Source organism: Aythya ferina, assembly GCF_964211825.1.
Source record: "Aythya ferina genome assembly, chromosome: 22".
NCBI lineage: Eukaryota > Metazoa > Chordata > Aves > Anseriformes > Anatidae > Aythya > Aythya ferina.
The window spans coordinates 4,111,469-4,118,313 of NC_140320.1; the positions used below are offsets into that span (position 1 = coordinate 4,111,469).

At 53.5% G+C, this 6,845-nt stretch overlaps 1 long non-coding RNA gene across 1 annotated transcript; it reads right to left on the reverse strand.

Annotated features, from left to right (window-relative positions):
• Positions 1–1,195: 1,195 nt before the first annotated feature.
• LOC311422444 lies at positions 1,196–3,089 on the reverse strand. Its single transcript, XR_014685366.1, has 2 exons — positions 2,654–3,089; positions 1,196–2,444 (listed from the first exon to the last, which is right to left on the reverse strand). It is a non-coding gene; the product is annotated as an uncharacterized lncRNA (long non-coding RNA).
• Positions 3,090–6,845: the final 3,756 nt, after the last annotated feature.

Here is a 6,845-nt window from a genome sequence, read left to right on the forward strand (position 1 = left end):
ACATACACTTAACAAAAAGGGGATTTATTAAGTGTCACAGAGTAATCGGCTGTTTACGACAACAGCAGTAAATAAATGCTAGGAACCAAGCCACATCCTCTTTTAATGCATCAGTTCCTGCCTGTGCTGGGAGACCAGGGCAACGTTGCTGAAAATACATTATAAATAATCGCAAAAAGTTCCATTCACACAAAGCAAAGTGGTGTAAATATAAATTAAGTGTGAAGTCCCCATTTATCCTCCTTCTACAAAGCACCGACTTGGATGCAGATCCTGTTTTCCTCCCTTCCCCTTATACCACATTAATGGCTTTTGCAGCGGAGAAGCCTGAGGAAATTCACAACGAAACAAGCTGAAAGAAGTCAGGAAGAGTTTTAATAGGGGAAGGGGAAGAGAAGAGCTCCTTGACCTGTGCAGGTGTGTGTGGGCTCAGCCTCTCTGCACGCATTTCATGGCTTTCCAGGGCAGGGTGACCTGGGAGGGTAAGAGAGGAGTAGGGCTGCTGGGCATCTTTCCCTAGAGCTTTTTAGGGAGGCCAAGGTGCTACAGCTCTCCCAGTAGTCAAGCTGTATGGTACAAGGTCAGCTTGTGTGGGAAGCAGCCCTCTGTAGCATCATTATTTGCAGCCCTTCTGCTCCGTGCGGTGAGCAGCAGGCAGCAGCCATCCCGCCTGGCAGCACCAGAGGGTAGCATTGCCCTTCGCTTGGGGACCTGGCACTGCTTCTTGCACTGCTGTCAGCCTCGCTAGGCTTGGAACAGGCTGGGTCCTCAGGTCCTGTGGTGGCCTGGTCTCCTGGGAGAAGAAACGCGTTGTAGAAAGCAGCATTCCTATGTTCGCCTTATGGGATGCAGTTTGTTTTATTTGATGTCCCTAGCAAGGCTGCTGGCATCCGACCAGGAGCTCTCCTGGATCATCTTTCCGAGTCCAACGTGCCCTTTTCCTGCAGGTATGGACCAGGCTGGGGAGGAGCAGGACCCTGCCCTGGCTGTAGCCCTCCGACCTGCGTGGTGTGCCCTGCCTGGCCAAGCCACTTGGTCCTCTAAAATCTTTTCAAGCCTCTTGTTAAACACGGCCACTTCTGGTCTCGATTGCCTAAAGGTGTTTTCCCATCTCCCTTCTACCCCAGCTCCTTGGCACCGTTTACAACTCAGAAATAACTGCAAGCAGTGGAAAGTTTCCTTGTTTGCGAAATAAAGAAAACAGCACTTCCCTGCCTGGGGTGCGTGGGGACCTTGCCTGCCTTGTTTCATCCTGGAGTTCTTCTGAGCAGGTTACAAAGCCTCGCACTGCAAGCTCTGTGATGTTGACAGACCTTTCGGTGCAGCTGCTGTAATACCAATACTCTGCCAGCTGAAACACCATGCATCTCCTGGGATGGGATCAGGAGCAGGGATGCCAATTTTCAGCTACTGGCAGGCTTGTGTGTACTTCACAGAAACCTTTATCTTGCTAAGGATGCCAAGACCTTTCCGTATCTCTTTGCTGGGAGGGCTGAGAATTCAACATGAGTAAGCAAACCAATTCCAGTCTTGCCAAAACTGTGCTGCTCCCAGCCTCTGGTTACCCACAGCAAGCACTGCTCTGCTATGGGGTAGCGACAGCCACCTGCAGCATGGTTTTCTACCCAAACAGAGCTTGGGCTCCTGCTGTGAGCAGCGGTGATGGAAGGCAGGGCAGAGCTTGGCAAGCGTTGGGCACACCATTTCCCGTGCAGTTTGGGATGTAGCAGTCCACCTGCAGCTACCTGCCTGGAGCGGGGTCAGGGCAATGTGGGAATATCACAGGTTTTGGAGGTCGCAGAGCAACACAGGCCAGTGACTTGGGGGCCAAACCCTGCAGGGTCTGCAACGTCAGCTCAGCTCTAGGTAGGGGCAAAAACCTAAAACTTTTTGTGGGGTGGGGCAAGGAGGAGCTGACTTTTCTCTAGAGGGTTGTTTTGGGATGGTGAGGGCTGCAGTATTGGGATGGTGAGGGCTCTCTGCTCCCTGTGCCCCCTGCCTGGCATGCTTTCTTCTGCAGCCTTTGGTTCTTCCTTATCGTAAATCCTGTAGGATTTAACTTCTAGCTACTGATCCTTTTGACAGTAATGGACCATTAACTAACTAGACATAAAATTGAAAGTGTAAATCCCTCTCCCTTGGGGAATTAGAAAGCAGGTTTAGGATGCAGGCCATGAAATACAAGAGTTCATTGTAATCACAAACGAGGCCAGATTAACTCTGCCTGCCCAGCATCCCCAGATCTGTGCCAGCTGATGAAGAAGAAAGCAAAAGCTGAGGCTAGTGTTGCAGAATCATTTGCATCTGCCAGGGAAAAGCCTCCAGCCTTAACGTCTGAGCTGATTTATCCCATTTTCAGAGTCTTCCCTGTGAGACAGCGAGGGATGCTAAGGAATTTTCTTCAGAGCCTGGTTCTGCCTCTGATCCCAGGCTTGGTGCATCTCCTGTTTTGGGACAGAGAGAGAAGGGAAGAGCTGATGAGCATTTCTCGTGTCAAGAGGGGAAAGCACAAAGTGCTTTTGCCCCAGGGGAACCCTTCCCCTGGGGTCCCTGTAATGTGCCAGGGCTCCGCTGTGCCTCTGGCAGGGAGTTTGCTGCTGACTCTTCTCTAGACCTTGAGAGCAATGCCTACTGATTAAAAAAAAATAATTACCTTCCTCTTGCCGGACTGACTTTCAAGGTCTCGCAGGCCCTTAATCAAGCATCTTCCTTAAAAGAGGTTTTGATTGAACTACTGGAAGGCTTCATTAGAGCCCGGATCGCCAGGTCAGAAGGGGGAAGAGTCCAGAGACCTGGCTGGGCTCTGCTTGTGCTGCAAACTTACCTCGGGAATAAGTGACTGAGTCAGAGAAAAGAGGGGGAAACAGGTTAAAAAGTGGTCTAGCTACCCAGAAATTAAATGCCTTCAGCTGGTGCTTGAGGGTTGGTTGCACGGGACTTGTTTGTAGGCACACAGAGGGCTGTTCCCGAGGATTCGCCACCTCCTGCAAAGCACCACGAAGCGCCTCTGGTGATGGCTGCACGCTGTGCGTGGCCCCAAAAAGTGAAGTAACCGGTGGCTGCTGGTCCCTGCACGCTCTCCTCCCTCAGGCTGCGTGCCGCTGTCCGTGCCATTCCTCGTGCCAGCAGCACAAGAGCAACTGGGAAAAGTGTCTGGAATTTATCACCCGTGGCAGGAGCTTTTGTCTGCAATGAAAAACATTTCCCCCCCTCCCCTCTTCTAGTGCTTTCCCCCTTCCCTCCTCTCATTGTTATTATTATTATTAAGAAGCTTAATGCCATATGTCTTGCTGTTTCATAAATAACCCCTGTAATCAAGCAGTGCTGGGTAAATGGGCAGTCCAGCTTGTGCAATTTGTTTGACAAAATGAATCCAGAAGAATATGAGTCTGTGGAGGAAAGACAAATAGAGCAGCTCGGATAAATGTGTTAACCAAGAGAAAAATGGCTTGGCAGAGTGGTCGATGCTATATTTATCCATGCAAATGGAGTCCGGGGCTAATTTATTAAAAATAGAGCACAGAGCGCACCAGAACGGTCGGCGTCTCCTAGGAGGGGTGGTGAAAAATGTGGTGCAAACAGGGCTGGGGCTGGTGATGTCTGGCTGTACCCCGGAGAGGTGGGCAGTGGGGTTTTTTTGGGGACTGATGGACACAGCAGGGCTGGCCTGCAGGTTTCTGCTGTCTGTTGGCAGCGCACGTAGCCCTGGATTGCTCTAGCATACCTGGAGACAGTGCTGTGAGGAGCTGACAAAGGAAAAAAAAAATAAAGAAAAAATTAAAAAATCACAAAATCAATGTGTTCAGCGGGTGCTTGTTGACTCTTTGATCTTCTGGTGGTTCTTTTTTTTTTTCATGCCTTTCCTCTGAATCTCTGAAAGTGGATATTAGATTTTTGTTCAGCATCGGGCCTTTCCTGGCCTTGCTGGTGCATTTTAATTCCTTGCTGGGAAAACTGGGCTCCCGACTCCCTGTGCTGGGATTCTTGAGACGTACGAAGGTCCGAGGGGACCCTCACTCCCTGCAGCTGTGAGCTTTGGATGTTTCCTGCTGGAGCAAGGCGCTGGGAGCCAGGAGGGGCATGCTGGTGGCAGCCTGGGCTGAGCAAATATTTCCAGGCCTGCAGGATGCTCCGAGGGCTGCAGCGGGGGGAACGCAGCAGGCTCAGCCCTCGAGCACCCTGAGAGCACGTGGGGAGGTTTTGCCTGGTTTTCTCCAGGGCTTGGTGCCATCTCTTCCTCTGTCTGCTCCACGGGAAGCGTGCCCAAGCTTTTCTTTTATTCCCCCTTTCCAGCCAGAGAGGGAGCAGGGTGAGGCCAGGCTAAATTGTGCTTAAGCTGCAGGCTCCTGGGGCCCCCTGACAAGCCCCCAGCTGCCACCTGCTGCAAGGAGGAGCACCTTGGGCTGCTTTTTGCTTCCTTCCCAGGCAATTTTTCCATGTCCCCTGGGCAGGAGGAGTCCCCGGGCGCACCCTGCGTCTCCTGTACGCAGCGGTGCTCTTGCCGCACGGCGATGGCCATTGCAAAAACCAGCAGGGGCAGGAAAAGCCGGGGTCCTGCCCCTTCTGCAGAGCTGCCTGCCCTCTCTCCGGCCTGCAATCCTCAGCCTGGGAGGTGCTGCAGGAGGAGAGAAATCCCAGCCCAAACCCTTCCCTCCGCCACCAGGCGGCACCGCGGCTCTGCCGGCGCCGGGGCTGGGAGCCGCTCCCTGCAGCTCCCTCTTGCAGGCTTCTCCCTCGGCCGTGTCACCTGGAAAGCCGACTTTTTTAATAAAAAAACCACCGTGTTTTTTAGGTGGGGTGTGCGTGAGGATGTGTTCCTGCCTCCTTGCCTCCTTCCTGCCCTCTGAGCACCAGCGCTGCCTTCGCTCTGACACAGCCAGCTTGAAGGGGAGCCGCTGGGATGACGTGCCCAGGGATGCTGGGCAGAAAAAGCCGAGGATCTGGCTCCTGCAAGCTTTGTAAGCTGTGCCAGAGGGAGAAGAGGCATTGCTGCAGTGTGGGCAGCTCGGTGCCCGGCTGTGTGCCCACTGGTGTGATAGCAGAGGAGTCGCCTCTTGCTCCTGCTCCCTCCGAGGTTGGCTCCCCACCCTCCAGGTCCTTCTCCCCGGCCCTGGTGTGTATGAGTATCCTTTTTTTTTTAAGTGGCGAGCTGAATATTTTAAACAAACACTGCTTAACATCTATAATTTATGGGCACGGCTTCAGAGGAGGTGATCAGTCGCTGCGTGGTGCCAAGGGTGGCTCTCCGTCTGCAGCAGCCTCCCTCCGCTGCTGTTCGCAGTCACCTGGCGAGGCGGAAGGGATGAGCCTGGGGCAGCACCCAGAAAATTCCCAGCTTGGAAGGAAGAGAAGCCTCCTGTCTGTCTCCTCTGGCTGGCAGGAGCATCTCTGAGCCCTCTTCTGAGCACCTGCCCCAGGGAGCTGCACCAGGACCAGGGTTTGAGCTCAAAGGCACTGCTGGCCAGGGCAGATGCAGTGTTGGTCCCTGTCCCCTCTGAGCCCCGGCTGGTTCCCCAAGCTGCACGTGGGAGGGTCCTGGGCTTGTTCTTTAATGGGAGTGGAGAGACTTTTGCTTCAATTAATTAATTTGCTGCTCTTCCCCATTTTCAGGACCATCTTTTATTCATGGCCAAGTGGCGCAGACGCCTCTGCTTCTGCCTTCTCAGGATGCTGGCATTAATATTTCATCCTGGAGCCTGCTCGTGCTGAAGAGAGCTCGTGTCCCACGTACCTGCCTCTTCCCATTGATCTCATGCTCCCGTCCTCCAGCCCCATGCTGCCTGTCCCTGTCACTTTGCCACCTTACGGCCTCTCCCCAGCTCATGTTCCGAATTAAATGCGGTGAGTTTAGGCTTGGGGCAGAGGGTGCCCTGGCTGCTGAAGCAATAAGGGGTCCTGGGAGCGCCTTGTTTCGATATAAATCAGTGGGGAAGGGGAATGATCCTTATTCTCCTACCCCCTCCTGTTACAACAGGGAAAACAGGACCTGTGTTTCAGCTGCTCAGGGCTTTGGCTGCGACCCAGAAGGAGAGCAGGAGAAAACCCTGCCTGTACCTGTTAGGGGAGCAGCAGAAGTGATGAAAAGAAGCTCTCCTCCTGTTTTTCCACCTCTCCCCTGGCTCCTGTGCACACACCTCAGGCATTTCTCAGCTCTGCAGGGTCCCCAGGCCAGCAGGAGCCCGTGCCTGCAGCAAGAGTCTTGCCCCAAACACGGGCAGGCCATGGTGCAGCCACTTGGAGTGGCCCTTCATCTGCTGAACAGCAGCTCCAGAAAGCTCTTTGGATAAAAATACTGAGAAGTTCCTGAGCAGGGAGCAGGCAGAAGCCTTTTTGTTCAGGCAGGTAGCACAAAGAAGCAACTCCTTGCTGGGTCTAGGTGCTCCTGGTTCTTTCTAGGGCTTCGTTATTTGATTGTTTTCTTCTCCACCAGGAGTTTTGAGGATTATGCTGACTTCAGAGGGCCCGACAGCTCGTTCCTTGGTTGCCCTCTTCAGGACCAACCTATCCAATGCACATCGCGTTCGGGGCTCTCAGCGGCGCACTGATCTCAGGCTGTTGCACTCGAGGAGGCAGATTAATTATAGTTCAATTTGTTCCAGTTCAGCTCGAGCTTCCAGGGGTGCCTCTCATGTCAGAGCGAGCTGGGGACGGGGGAGGACGTGCTTCTCCTCCTTCCCACCTTGGAGAGGAGGGCAGGGTGGCCAAGGAGGTCTCCAGGGATGCCCAAGCTGCCTTTGCACAGGGGGGAGGCTGGTTTGGAGCTGTTCAAGCTCGTGAAGAGTTGATTTTGCTCTCAAATGGAAAGGGTTTGGGATGGAGAGGGCTGGGAAGGTGCAACAAGGTGT